General features: G+C 46.2%; 1 protein-coding gene across 10 annotated transcripts in view; it reads right to left on the reverse strand.

The window, feature by feature from the left end:
• The window catches only part of LOC120953676 (PDZ and LIM domain protein Zasp-like), a 46,599-nt gene extending 31,339 nt beyond the window's left edge, over window positions 1-15,260 (reverse strand). For 8 of the 10 annotated variants that reach the window (XR_007451921.1, XM_049605916.1, XM_049605918.1 and 5 more), the window contains exons 1-3: window positions 15,146-15,251; window positions 13,776-14,145; window positions 6,987-7,019 (exon numbers count right to left, since the gene is read on the reverse strand). The gene's annotated coding sequence lies outside the window, so the exon portion shown is untranslated. Of the gene's footprint in view, window positions 1-6,986; window positions 7,020-13,775; window positions 14,146-14,244; window positions 14,351-15,145 lie in introns of those variants that run through there. The other 2 variants (XM_049605915.1, XM_049605914.1) reach the window with 2 other exon arrangements.
• Between the last annotated feature and the right edge of the window lie 588 nt (window positions 15,261-15,848).

Genomic DNA, 15,848 nt, shown 5'->3' on the forward strand with positions numbered 1-15,848 from the left:
ACACACACACACACAGTCACACACATGGGCACGAGCATGAGGTGGAGCCGTTCTAGTAGACTGATTTATTTGCAACTGGTGCATCTTTCACCATGGGCCAGACGGCAGCAGCTGCATTAATGCTTCCCTCTACGTTGGTTGGAGTGTTTGTGTGTGTGTTTCTATAGACGAAATTACTTGCCGACGTGAAACGAGCAGACGTCGTTTGTTTTTGAATGGGATTTTGAATGTCTTTTTTGTATTTATTTTTCTGTCGAGGATTTGTGACGGGAGAAGAAAAGCAAAACTACCTTACGACGCGTCATTTTGAGCTGAGCGACAGGTTGCAATCAAAGTTAACAGCAGTCAAAGGCAACTTAACTGAACAGATGTGGATATTTGTCTTTACAATGACCCACAATAACCAAAACGATTGTATATTGTTATATTGTTTTTTTGATTTATTGAAGAACGATGAATTCATACTTTTTTATCAAATAAAATGTACTTTTTCACTTTATGTTTGGTTGACGCTCTTTTTTAATAAAAATGCATAAAACTAGGAATCAGATCCTGATTTAATTTTTTTAAAAATAGATGGCTGTATTTTATTTTAGTTCTTTTACGAATTTCAAACAAACTGAAAGATAATCCTGCTGATTGAAATGTTTCATCATGACAGCTCAAAACTCTCAGTGGACTTAGCATTAATATTGTATAATACAACTTGGTCTAATTAAAATCTTTTGAAATCTTATAATTCAACATTCAAACCTTAGTTTTACTTAATTTCAAGTCATAGGGCTAAAATAGTGGACGTCTTTCACCACAACCGTACTGGCAATGTCAAAAGCACAAAAAACCCCGGGTACGACTCCAATCCCAAAAGGCTCATCATCTTAAACGGCCCCGTCAAACATAATTATTTAATGGCCCATGTTCAACCCATCGCCCCCATCGGTGGCACAAGAGTGCACTCCCCAAACCTATGCGTGTGTTCCCCTGCACACGCGTGTGTGTGTTGAGTGCATTCATCGTTTGAGCCTTTCTTTTCCGCCCCTTTCTAACATTGACATTGAATCTCACATTCGCCTGTCACTCGAACCCCCGGGCCTTTTGCGGCCAATACTTTCGCTCTTCGGGCGGGTTCGGGTCTGATGAAGGGCCACCACCTGTACAGTTTGGTGCGAATGGCGGTAAGTGGCCATCGCAGTCCCGCTACTATGTAATTCGTTCGTTCCCGGGCACACTTTCCCATACGCGCCGCGAGTGAGCAGTGTGGCGATGTTCTGCGACCTATTTTTAAACGCCAGCTACTCCGTGCTCGTGCAACCGCACGGACCGACCACTTAGTGACACACACACACACACACATGGGTGCACATACACAAGTAGTTTGCTATTTTTCCGACACTTTCCCAGACGCGAGAAATTGGAAGCCAGCCACATCTACCGGTGTGCCAGTGTTCCGATGTGCTGACAGAGTGTCCTCTGTTCGTGTGCACATTTATTGCACACTTGGCGCTGATCGGGGCGTGCTTCTCTGCTGACTGACGCAAAGGTCGACGGTAGGGCATCTTTGGAATGGTTTGGTTGCAGTATGTTTGTTTTTTTTGGCGCAATGAGTAATTCCATGGAGCAGTCCATCATTTCGTGGAGTTGCACATGAATCAGCTGGGTTCGGATGTAGCAAATTGCATCCTTCATAACCTTCACGTCACGTCCAGGCGGATGCAGCAATAGGACGGTGATGTGCAGGGCGTAATTGAGTGCTGCTTCTAGTATTGGAAGCGATTGCTCAAAGGAATGTTAAGATAAACGCGTAAACGATCAATTGATGAACGAAGCAAAAACTCAGAGATCAAGTAAATTAGCTAATTTGATAGTTTGTAAGGTTAAAGTGACGTAATGATTTACTTCTGATTTCCAACAATCATACATCCTGAGTTTTATCTTTTCTACATCATAACTTAACAAGATCTTGCCAACCAACCAAACGATCGTGCGCAAAACTCGATCAATTAGCACTCGCTGCTCTTGGACCATCATTCGTCACACTCTTTCGGCATTGGCTGACGTTCAAGCGTGTGCAATCTTTTAATGGAATCTATTCTTACCGACACGATGCCTCCATCAATTCCCACAACTTTCGTGCCATTTTGTACAAGCTTAATAACAGCCCAGCGCGATCATGATTAAAGCCAGCGTTCTACGCTGACAATGAAAGCAAATAAATCTTTATCCCGTCCACCTCCCATGCTTCCCATGCCCGAGTTGTCTAAAGGTCGTCCCTTTTTTATCCTCCTCCCAAATGAAAAGAGAAATTTCTGCCTCCCCACAGCGAAACGACAGCGCTTGCGTGCGTGGTTTGGCATATTTATTTTTTCTTTTTCCTTTCTGCCCAATAGCCCAAGAAGCCAAGATGGGTCTTCGATTTCATCCGGGTTGTAAATCATCCATCCTACGGTTTAATTGCATCCCTTTGGTATGTTGGTTTTTGTTGTTGTTGTTGTTGGTGTTGCTTCCTCTCCATCTCCATTTCACGCGTTCTTCAACACGCAAATCCTCACGCCTCCTTTACGGTTAAGCTTTCGTCGCCTGCATTTGCATAAAAACGGCACAGGAAGGCCAGGTTGGCCCTTCCGTTTTCCACACAGCTTCTGCTCGCCCGGTGTGGATCGGGACGGTGTGTGTGTGTGTGTATTGATCCAGTCACGTCCTCCGGTCCAGGGATCCTGACGGACATGGCCGGTGAAATGGGCTCGTCCCCGTTCGCACAGGACCCGTTCCCGAGCACGTATTAACGCACGCTTTGTTTAACATAATTACAGGGCCCCGTCGATGACAGTGATCCTCCCGGCTGTGCCCTCCGCCACCTATGGTTCCCATGGTTTGCGGTGTGTCAATTGCTTAAGGTTGGATTTAATTTAAAGCTGCATCCACGACCACGATCGAACACCGAAACCAATCGATCCAGTGGGGGGGTTGTGGAATGGTTCGTTGTTTTGTGCAGGACACACACAGACGTACCAGGGACAGAAATAGGAAAGATCGCCGGATGTGCGATTTTCGTCCCACAGGCACATTCACTTGTGCACGAACTGCGCGATCTGCGCCCAGTGCCGCACGGAGGTCAGCAACCGAGAGCAAGATGTCTTCTTGGGTTGTTTTGCTTGCTTGCTTTATTTGTTGTGCGCACGCTGGATATCTCCCGGAGCCGGATATCGACGCCCGAGAAGAAGCGTTCAGAACCATCCGTCTGTCCGTCCGTCCGTTCGTTCGCTCGTTCCGTCCAGTTCGTGATCTTCGCCAGTGCTTGCGTGTCAAACCAACGCGCTCGCTGATCGAGCATCGAGTCGAGGACCGTGGGCGCTGGAATATCTGCAGGCTGCAGTTGTTATTATTTCGGCTTCGAAAGGGAAACGAATTTCAGCGTGCATTTTCGAACCCGGCGAACGATTGGCTGTGCGCAGCCAGCGGTGGGTTGTGACAATGTACAGGAATTTGACCTTTTTTTTGTTGTTTTGTTTTGTTCGATTGGTTGTATTTACTTTTGCTGCAAACGCCCTTCGTCTGGGGGAATACCAGAAAGCTGATGTTGGTTTTTTATGTCCGTACATGTTTTGAATGTTTTCGTATGCAGTTTTGGGTTCGAAACTCGAAACTGGAGCGAGTGGAAATTGGATCACTGTACCTAAAAAAAACCAATAACCAACAGGGTATTTTGAACATTTCGAACCAATGGCTGTCAGGTTTAGCCCACACAATAGGGCATGGCACATCAGCCATGTCGTGTATAATTTATTCAGGAAATCGGGAAAACAAGCGAATTAATGTCAGCTCAAGGAAATCCATATCCTGTATCAAAAGACTAGCAAGCAGAATATATGATATGCCCAAGATCTTCTCTTTTGGCACAACAACCGTTGACGGTCAAGGCCTACCTGTACCACCAATGGGCTCTGCTCTCAGTGACTTATTGATTACCATTGCAATATAGTCAATCCTACGAATATATGCCTAAGATACTTATACAAATATGATATAAAGATATGATATGATACGAAGATACTTTATTAATTACAGGTACATTTACAAAAAAAACATCAAAAAGTGTTGGAATTGAAAGCTTCTTAAATTAAGCATTTTTCAGCAATATTTCGAAGTCATTTTTAACTCTATTTTCTTCAACTTATTTATTCGGTTCAACATAGCGTTAAACTTTTTGAATGTTTTGTTGTGAAAGTCGTAAAACTTTCTGATAAATAAGATAAATAAGATAAGATAAAAAGATACTCAGTTAATACCTCAAGTAAGCAATAGGTGGTAGAATAGAATAAATAATAAACTTGCTGCCTTTTCTCCATTCCTTAACCAAATTATTTACAACTTCCTTTACTGCTTTATGATTCACTGAGCTGCAGCAAAAATCATCCTCCGAAAATCAACGCTCAACTGCGGTCCCATCTGGCCAAATTATACCGTACCCATCAGCTCAAAATACAAATTTTCCACACGCCCGCACCTAAATGTTGCTCTCATTGAAAAATTCCTTTGCTTACTGCTAGCAAAAGAAAAAAAAAACAAAACCAAACCCAACAAAAATCGCGACCCACAACCGGACGCAAACATCACTCACAGCGGGCCAGCAGCCACAAAACCCGTGTTCTAATTATACCCTTCAAGACTATCCGCGAACTGAGCGTGTGTTTGAGTGTGTGTGTTTTGGCTTCGCTAATCCTCCAATTCCGCCGCCACTTTCCTTGCGTTTTCCTTCCACTTGGTGTGTACCTTTTATTCGCTCTCTATTTTTTTTTCTCGAGTCGCGAGAAACATGTTTTCCATGTAAACACACACACACACACATCCACAGAGGCACACTAAACTGCGATTGCATCAGATCTGATGAGAGCGGGCAGAACCATAGAACGGATCATTTTTCCGTTCGACTTGAATAAACACACTCGAGCGCAAACCAGGACGATCCGGTCGACGTTTGGCGCAAAATGTCCCCCCGCTATCGCTGTTGCGCGTGTCGCTTGCGCATAGAGTCGCGTTCCGCGCAACACACAATGGCAAGAAAACCGCAGCAGCATCAGCAGCAGCAGCAGCTAAAAAACAACAAGACGCTGCAACCGATTGAACCAACTGCCGTTGTGGATGCCACGGTCAATTGACGGAGATCGGTTTTCCCGCTTCGGTTGCAGCAACGGACGGGAGGGCATTTGTTTTTCCAACCCGTTCCCCCATTTGCGGGGTGGCGTTATGTAAGCAAAGCTGTAAACCTCAACCACCTCATCTTATTGTTCCCGTTCCACAAATAAAGCACGATCAGCACACGGGGGCGGTTGGCGGGTGGCTCTATTTTCGATCGGCGGTTCATGCGGTGACATCTTTGTAGCGCCAAGAGGTGGAGGACTCGTGCAATCGCAGTCGTCTCACCACTAGGGGAAACAAAGCACAAACAACTTCTCGGGTGACGATGACATCCGGCCCGTTGTGCGGTCGATTGGACGAGGTTCAAGGACAGAACCCAAGTGTCTTCTGTCCGACACGCTATTAAACATCTCGCAAATTGACTCGCCGTGATGCATTCAGCATCACTCTTCCCTCAGGTTGTGATTTGAAAAAGTGAAAACGCATCTCAATGAAAGCAAAAGTGACACCGGCCACAGTCTCGAGAACCTTCCCGCAGGGAAGGGGAAAAGGGTTGGGTTGGGGCTCTGAAACGAGTTCCATCGGGCAGACAGACAAACACACGCACCCAACGCATCAGCCATGCTCGGGGTGTCTCGCACGTCTTTCACTCGTCAAAACTCGTAATCCATCTTAAAGGCCATCGCAACACAAACACGAATGGAACGGTTCTTGTGGCAAAGGCGCGGACAGAGAGAGAGAGAGAGAGACAGAGAGGGAAAGCAGACACTTTCTTGGACACAACGCGTCGCTTTTGTCAGCAGCAATGCCCCAACCATGAACCGGCATGCGGGATGAATTTGCTTATTATTTTAACCCGTTTTTTTCCTTACTACCCTTTTTTGCCAAACTTGCGTCACGCGTGACGCAAAATGGAGGCCAGGAGTTGAAAGATGATTTTCATTGCTTGCGTAAGATTTGCCCACTTCCTAGAGGAGATGGTAAAAGGGGTAAAACGATTGCGTTTAATGTCTCAATTGGAGTTTTTCGAAACATTTCTTAGCGCTCCTTTCGAGACACTTTTGCTGCGGCGGGAAACGAAACGGCATTTCCAAATAAAATTCCACCGATCGATCGCACGATTGCTTAACAGGTTGAGCCGAATCCAACCTGCTGAATCACTGGTGTTGACCTAGTTACGGAGTAGCGCCCCAGTACGATCGTAACCGTTGCTGGGAGGCTGTAAATGTCCGTTCTGTTTAGACTGCGGAACGGTCTAAAAACAGATCATTTACTTCTATCCGTTCTGCCTTCTGCGGGGAGAATGTAAGGGAAGAGGGAAAGACAAGACCATCGTGGCCACTGAGGGCAGTTCAAGAAGAAGCTCACTCACTGTACCATTACCACAGCGATCTGTTATTGGAACAGTTTTCAACCGATCACTGTCATCGGTACCGATCGACCGATCCATCCAATTTGGCCAGCGCGCGCGTGCTTCATTCCGTAATGGCATAAATCCGCACAAAGATGCTCCACGCGGACTGATGCTTTGCTTCCGCTCTCATTCCCGACCGGCCAGCTTGGCATTGGTCCATTCATAAATCCAATGGGTGGAATCAGGCGACAACCTCGCCGGTAGACGATTAATAGACGCGGTTAGTGGGCACTCCAACCGCAATCCTTCGCCCAACATGTCAAATCAAATTAGCGTGCTGATTGAGCCCGCGTAAATGATCATTGGCGACGTTTGCGAGCGTCACGTGGATTGTAAATTGCACATTGCGCGCGCACACACACACACACACACACACACACACACACACACACACACACACACACACACACACACACATACTGGCAGGGCAACTTACCTTATGAGTTGGATGCTAGATGCTGAAGAAATGCTGCAAATAAAAAGAAACATAAAACGCCATTAGCTTCGCTGTTAAACCATCATTTTGCATAATTTGCTTAAAAATAGGGGGTTTGTAATGCATCTTTATAACACTTCATTACAAATAAATAACGGTTTGCCTGCGACGTAACGTTTGTTTTTGTTGATTGTGAAGGTACCTTATGGTGAAGGCCCCTGTTGGTGAATCACAGTATCGATTGTACGGGCTAGCCATATCAGCACATTAAGCTGCGCCCCGTTTCCTTTTTATTGATTATCACAATGTATGCCTAGATTGCGAGGGTATATAAACAATCCAGCGATAAGCCATACCTTCCGTGGAGTTTATCGATCAAAACATTTCTTGGTAGTGGGAATCCAGCTTGTTTAGCGGTAAACATTACCAAAATACACCTCAAATGATATGGGAAACCCTTTTTGAGCTGCGAACGTTCGACTGTTCGAGAATTTCAGTCAATCAGTTTGACTTACATATTTACCAGACAGTAGGTCGTGGTTGTGACGGAGTAGAAAACGGGCACATTACATCTACCGCTTAAGCAGTGCCTTAATAGAGGTAAACATAATTAAAGAGAAATGGCACTTGTCACCATAGCCCTTAAGTACCGTACCCTACCCGTCCATCGAAAGGGCAAACACAGGCCAGTGCAGCCCAGAATGCTGCTTCTCGGTAACTTATCTTATCTTACGCCCGAACCCAGACCCAAGACTGGACACACAGACACACATATTGGACCGTCACGTCCAGTGCGACGCTTCGCAGGCAAACATGACAGCGTGTACGTGAAACTAGGTGACTTGAAGCTCCGATACATTATTCAGAGGGGGCAGTCAAGTGTGGAACGGGATGTTTTAGTTTGCAATTGTCCGTGGGTGCGTAACAGCCACGGGTTTCTGTGATGTCATTTGGTTGTTTGCCCTACAGAGCAAGAAATATGTTAACATTTAGCAGATTGAAAACATCGAAGCATTTAATAAGCTGACATTGTTTGCCAGTAACAAACTGCAAATGGCTGTTCAAGAACATCAACAGAACAAGATACCGAAACGAATCAGCCCCCAAAACACGCAACAATGAAGACCGTGTGTCACCCTTTTCCTCCACAAGCCAACAACCGAAGGCAATCGCAAAAGCGCAAGCCAAGCATACTGCTCTGTGAAGGAGGAGAGAGAAAAAATGAACCAAAACCCCTGCCGCTGTTGCCACTGGTACCGGTTCTGGTTCTGCTGGTGTGTGCTGTGTGGTGGTGGTGGTTGCGGCTCATTTTGTTACCGCATGCCCGTGCGCTAAAATTAGCCAAACGGACCGTTCTGACGCACCCGTGAAAAACTCGATCGCAATGGCGGGCAACGCATTTCGATGGCAAGAAATAGCAAGAAAAGCGCAAACGGCGCGAGTCGTGAGCAACCGCCCTGCAGAACAACACGGTTTCGGTTGACAAATACATCAAACTAGATTGTGGATTTGGGGGTTTGGTGGAAAGGCTAGCAGCACGCAGAGGCAGAGGTGGACTGCGACAAGGAGCGTGTCCTTTTCCATCGCTCGCTGGTGCTGGTGATGCGACTGACCTCAAAGGGCGCCGAGGCGGGGGATGGCTTGGCGCAAGCGCCCCATTCGGTTTCGGTGGTGAAAAATGTCTTTGACTGTAAGGTTTTTTTCTTCTTCTATTTTCTTTGCCATGAATACCCGCGAAAGGCGAGCCATGGCGTGCACGGTGTACGAAAATATGCTGCCGAGAATATTTTTAAACATTTCTGTCCCATAATGCGTGGGGGTTTGTTCCGTCCGTCCCCGCCCCAAAAGCGTCCCCCGGCGGGGAAGGGCATAAAATTATAAATAATGCTCACCTTCGGCGGTCGAAAGATTACAAAATTCGACACACAAACACACACACATACGCTCATTTTAAATAGGTTAGGGTTATGTTTTGCGATGGCCCTACATTCCCCGTTTGCCATTGAGGAAACAAGTGTATGGCGCAATCGGCCCCGTCTGCGATTGGGAAAGGGCGGGAAAGACATCGCGCTTCGTCCGTTTGGCATGAAGGTTGGAACTGCTCGCATGATGGACTGTGTGGCGATGAGAAATGACTTTTTTTTTCGAAGGAAAGATTTTGCCTTCTGCTCCCGTGCTACGCTTTTTGTAGGTCAGACATGGCACGCCAAGACGCGTCCGCGGCGTGCTTGCGGCGCTTAAGAATGTTTGCGTTGCGAATGGTTCTGAGTGGCGCGATGACACACGTCCGACTCGTGTGTGGGTCATTGACAAGCTTGACTTTGCAGCAGACGTGGGGAAGAGTGGGCAAAAATAAAACGCGACAAGTTTGCACATCTCTTCTGTTGGATTTAATTAGCTTATGTTTGATATTGTTTTAAAATTAAACGATCGTGACGCATCGAATGTATTTTTAAGTGTGTGATTTATTGCTTACACACAATATTTGACGTGCTCTGAAAAGGGACCCCTGCCTGGGAAATGGGATCAGGATAACAAAGCTATATTTAAACGGCCATTTATCACACTCAACCAAACGCGTCAAGGAACCTTCAAGAAAAGCTTTGTTTAACCCTCTGCCCTAGGAGTAATAATTGTGTTTATGATCTCAACGATTTATCCGAATTCCATCGCGGCGATTATCGCTTCCCATGTTCGCTCGAAATAATGAACATACCATCGTGTGAAAGGAAACTTGGCAAGCAATCATATGCCGATGATGCTGTGCTATCGAAAAATGAGCTAATTTGTACGCAATAATTCCGTTCATTTCCCGTTCCTCTGCCGATTTTGCACACACCAAAACAACGGATACGATACGGATACATTGCCGGTTCTTTGGCACACACACACACGCGCATAAACGCAAGTCACACATCGCCACAAGCACATTAGCAGTCCCCATTAGTGGATGTGCTCGGGGGGACGCAACCACGACGGGCAGAAGGTGTGAACGAATCGGTTTAAACTTGAAATTCCTTTCGATCCCGGGCACTGCAATCCACCAAGGCAGGCCGCACTGGGGGAGGGAGATCATTCGCTCGCGACCTTCAGCGGATGAAAACCGGCTCCTGCAGCTCCGGCCGCGGAAGGAACACGGATGGCGCTTGGGAAGCAATAGCAGCACCACCAACAAAACAGAACCTCCGCGAAGGTGTACGAGAGCGTTTGAAAAATATGTATTTTGCCCGCCTGTCTGCGATCGTTTGATTGATCTTTTTTGCGGGCTTACGAAACGCTTTTTGTGTGTGTGTGTGTGTGTGTGTGTGTGGAGCATATGTGTGTCCGACGGGGGAAGAATTTGTTTTGGTGGCGCATGAGTCACTCTCGTTCGAGTGTGGAGTTTGTTGTTAGCTGGCAGTTAGACAGCATTGCGAAAAAATCAGATATTTATCTTTTCAGACTCGATTCGGTATTTTTTCGGTTAAGAAAACCTATAATTTGCCACTGTATGGATCAAGGCTTTCCTCAGCAAGCAATGTTTGTAAAAAAAGGCTGCGGTTGTTTGGTGTTTGCTTTCGTTCCTTTGTCTGGGACGAGCAACAACCGTTCAAAGAGTTTTCAGTGAAGGGAGTTTACGTTCGAAAGAAGGGAGTACTGTCGTATAAGCTCTTTACATCGTTTTCAGAAGTGGAAAGCAATAATCGAAGCCTGATAAAAGTATTTGAATATAATTTTTGCCTCAATTTTGTCTATTTAAATGAAATTCAATGTACTAGCTTTAGTGTATACAATTCCAAAACTCATGTTGAAAATTAATTTTAAAAAAATCTTTCAAAGAAAATTATGCAAAAACTGAGGAAAATAGAATAAAAAATAAAATAAATATTGATACTGTATATTGAACTCTACATCTTTTATATCCATTAATGACTCAATGTCCTTTTGCCGTATTTATAAAATTTTGCATTTCAAGTCGTTTTATAATACATATTACCCAAACTTCAAATTTTGACTTTGACACTAACTCTAACCACTGCTTTCGAATGAAGTAAAACCATTGTTTTCGCAAAAATAAACTGTGTAATACTACTAAATACCAACATAACTGCTTAATTGTTTACTTCTGATTGCTAAGGTATAATCCCACCCTCGTTAGAAATTCCTACCTCATCACTTTACTTAGCACAAAGTATACCGATCAAGCGATCGCCAAATGACTGCCTTAGTGGCTGATTAGTATGTTTGTAAACACGCGCGCCACCTGCAAACATTCCTACTTTGCCATAGAGTACACAAGCCAGACATTTATCTAGCGTCGTCGCGTACAAAACCCACCAAACCAAACCTCTCCCAAAGAACGCTCTACAAACTCAAATCGTACCAAAGCATCGATTGTGTTGGTTTGCTCGATTTCTTTCCTCTGCATCATTTTCAGATCATTCTTTCTTTCCACCGTCTACAGCTTCTCTCTCCAGCATCATCAATAACCCGACCTCCCGCACACACACACACATTAGGTAGTGGATAACGAAACGATTGAGCTGGTTTGCGTGGGTGTTTGAACAGCTGCGTCCTACCGTTTCCACCGCAACCAGCCAGCCCAGAAAATACATGCGCACTGCAAATGCGAGTGGCTAGAGCTAAGGGAAAGAAAAACTTGTAACTAACAAAATAACAGAGAAAAAAAACACCATACCGAAACGGAACAGAACCGGCCACAAACGAACCCCCAAACCGTTGTGTGAGTGCGCTGTACGGCGTGCGAATTTGTGTGCGCAACCACCGAACTGCCGAATCCGCTAAATATACTCCGAAAACGCTTCACTTTCGAGGCGCGCTCGCGCGCGCTCTCGTGGACGTACGGTGAACCTACGTCTATTTTCTTCGTACGCGCGCGGAAAGCAACCTTAAGCTTCGCCGTGTCGTCAGCCGCCGCCAGCGAGCCTCGTTGTTTTCGCTTTTCAATTTAGCAGCAAAAAAACAACAAACGGCACTCCACTCCTTCAGCAGCTGGGTTGGATCGAGCATTGAGGCTCTAGGAAGGCAACACCAGGCTAGACAAGCGACACCTTCGATAGCAGGCCTCTCCGATTGCCTTACCCCCCCCCCCCCCCCCCCTGCCCATGTCGTCCGTTCGTGCTACACGCAGTTTGTGAACATTTAATTTTAACGCACGCTTCCACCCGGCGCACGTTCTGGACCCTTCTCCCCTTTTGCCCTCACGAAACTCGGGACGAGAAGCGCTACAACTCATTAAAACTGGTTCTCGAGCTGGTGCTCTGCCCCTTGTTGGTGCGGTGTGCAGTGCTTCGTCCTCCTTCCCACCGTCCTCTGCCAAGGCTCCTTCTCCCCCCCCCCCCCTCAAACCAAACCGCGTGTAATCCGCGTAACGGCAGCCACGGCCAGCCAAGTCCTTTGGCCGCCAAAGCAACAAAAAAAAACGGAAAACAGCAAGAAAAATGCCCCCGCGTGCGTACGGCGCGCAGCGCGTGCGCAAATGCGTTTGGAGGGATTAAAGGTTTCGGTTTTGCTGATTCTCCTCTCCGTCGTGGTTGCTGTTTTTAATTTTATTTTGCACATGTTCGCTTCTTGGCATTCTTCCCCCCCTGCATGGACCGTGCCCGATGGCGCAAGAACGAAGGGGTCAACGAAATGCAGACACCCGCAGCTTGGTTTCGTTTTGGAGGCAATTTAAATCAAGTCCTTCCACCCGTCCCGCCCTCGGCGGGTTTTGGGCTCATCTCACCTTCCACACTACCACTTTGCATATGTCACACACATACAACCCGGAGCCTGCACTGCCCCTGCCGGCTGGCCCGCATAATACTATCGCACCATAAATTTTCGGGCTGTTTTTTGTTTATGCTGCTTGGAAGAACTCTTTTAAGGGGAATTCTGCCTCGACCTCTAACGGCTGGCGGCTGTATCGGTCGCGAACTCTCTAAGCGGATCAGCAAAAGATCTTCGCTCCTTTCCTTACCCTTCCCTTGGACAGCTGGAGTGGGAGCTGCAGTTTATTCAACTCGGGGCAAGGGAAGAAAAAGGTAAAGTCCGAAACTTATACCTCATTGCAAAAGATGGCTTGAGAGGTGTGCAAAGACGCAAAAAACACGCAATCCTCGATTTTTTAAGCTCTAAAGAAGCAATATTTTCGTACGTTTTCGTGCATGTGCATGTACGTGTGTGTATGTGTTTTTATAACACACCTTAAAGATGAGCAGAAAAAAGGAGGCTCCCGTGGGGGGGAGTACCACTGGGGCTTGTGATCCTCCGATCTTCATCAGTGTTGCAGCATCCTTCCATGAACCGTTTGCTCCATCTTGTTGCCCTGTTTCCTCTACTCTTGTGCCCGTGCTCTCGGCACAGGACAGATAAAGTAGGATTTTGCATGCGGAGCGATAAAGAAGAAAGGGAAGAAGAAACAGCACAGCAGAACACTACCCACCGGCTACGGACGCGAGTGTCTGTGTGTGTGTGTGAGCGTGCTGGCAGATAGTCGTATTTTTAGTACTTCAATCGTAGGACGTGTTGTTTGGTGTCGCCCTCGAACGGTCTTGTACTCTCGTTTTTTTTTCCTCTCTCTGTTGCCTGCTTCTTGGTATTTTGCTCGATATTTCCACCCCAAGCTTGCTATCATCCTACTCTTCCTCGGAGAAGGACAAAAAAACAACCAGACCTACCAAAGAAGCGCTGACTCGATTGTTGTCTCCTGGTCGGTGTACCCTTCCCCGTTCGACCCGTTTTCTATGGCCGAGTAAGAGCGAGAGAGGTGTGAACTCGTTTTTTTTCTTCTTCTGTAAGACTCACCTTGCAAATTGAAGAAGTACAAAAAAGACCCGATATACGCGGGTGTCTCTGACTCGGGTGTACCCCTTTTTCGTGCACAAACAACCCCGGGGAGAGCGTCCTGCTGTGTGGGAGCTGCGAGGGATCGGTTTTTCTTCCTCAAAAGCAAGCTAGCCGCGCTTTGCTTCTTTGCTTGCGACGCACACACTGGTACACTGACTACTGATTCACGTTGAGTGCAGAACTTCCGCTCAAACTCACTTCGATTACGCAAACACAAACTAACACATACACATATACACACTTGACACTGATTGGCGGATTATGCTCTTATTCCTTTTAAAAAAAAATGGCGTTTGGAGAAATGCTTTAACACCTTTTCTTTCTAATCCTGTTGAAGTAAAGCAATTGATTAATGGCCGTCGATCTTTCACGAACACTTAACAGCAAAGGGAATTACAACACAAATAATCGTTTCATCCTCTTTTACTTGTAATCACTTTTCGTTAAACACTGTATTCTGCTGTTCAATTGTAACTGTCACCAGAGACCGTTCAAAACATTCGAGAACACTCTGAACGAACGAAAGCATGAGTGTGTGAGCTTTATCGTCCAAATAAGACACCGTTTGAGAGTGCGGTCAGTAAGTAAAAATCCACCATTTCACTGCACACCATTTCACGATCTACGAACACATGCGCACGCCGCTAATGCTAGTTGGTCGGAACCGGAAGGGGGAACGCGAAAGGATGTGCACAGTAGGGAGGTGATAGTGCGAGGTCAGGGAAAATACGGGCGGTTTTTTCCACTCCACACCGCGCACCGCGGAAGCTAGGGAAGTTTGCTTTAACGATCACACATACACACACACACACAGACAAACGCACACGGGGTGGACACACAAACAAACTGATACTACACAAGCACATGAGGTCTATAATACCCCACCCCAAATTCAACCCCAAGCACGCGCGTGTTAAGCGCGACGGCATGAACAAAAATGTTTGCTGATTTTTATTTTTAGATTTTACCGAAAATTCTACGGAAAAGTGTTGGGACCGGGTGCGGGTGCTGCGAGCACGTGACGTAATGTGGAAAGCACGGAGGGTAGGTTGGTAAAGGAGAGGAAACACAAAAAAAATATATGGTCAACCCCATTTGCTGCGGTGGGCTCATAATGTGCGAGCGAGGAAAAGGAAGGTTTCCTACAGTTTTTAGCGGATTTAGGCTAACATCCCTGTTTGAAGAATCAAGAAGATGTCACAGCAAATTTCACTAATTCACAATGCTTTTTTTTGCACAACGGTTGGTGCATGATTCACACGCACCCAGTCACAGTGTCGGGAATCCCGAACAAAACTGCAAAGTATTCTATTCACCGAAACGCTGACCTGACCTAACACTATCAGTCACTGCAATGAAACACCGAAACGGCACGAATATGGTTGTTGGTGCACGCCGAGCTTAAACCTAAGCGACCATAAAGACACAAACACCACTTGCCTATTGCCCCGAGAGAACACCGACTTGCTCGAAGGAACTTAACCAACAGAAGACACGGCTGAACCAGCTAGTGAAAACGAAACCTACCCCTAGCGGATGAGTGAATGCTGAGCGGCGCTGAGTGCCTACGAAGGGCGATCGAGCGACGAACGTTGAAACCGTGTGTGTGTGTGTGAGTGGCAATTTTTGACCGAAAGGAAGGTGGATTCGATCCCATGGTGGTAGAAGGTGGATGGCGCTGGTGTCTTCTCTTTCGTACGGACCGGTTAGCAGGTTTATGGTTCGATGCCGCCTTGCTGTGGTAACTCATTTCGCTATTGGGTGCGTGGTGCGTAGATTGTTGCACATTGCGTGCAGCTTTCCTTCCTCAGCACTATGAAAGAAAGTGAAAAAATGTTTTTGACGATTCAAACATGATTTTTTGAGACAGAATAATATATCCAATTCGTATAACTTTCTTCGTTAATCGATGTTTGCATTACTTTATTTTTTAAAAGCAAGAAATAGTGAAAAGTACAATATTGCACCAGTGAATAAATATTAAAAGCTCAGAAACGAAATCTATGGCTCACTTACAAATAATAATTAATA

This window comes from Anopheles coluzzii, chromosome 2, assembly GCF_943734685.1.
Source record: "Anopheles coluzzii chromosome 2, AcolN3, whole genome shotgun sequence".
Lineage (NCBI taxonomy): Eukaryota > Metazoa > Arthropoda > Insecta > Diptera > Culicidae > Anopheles > Anopheles coluzzii.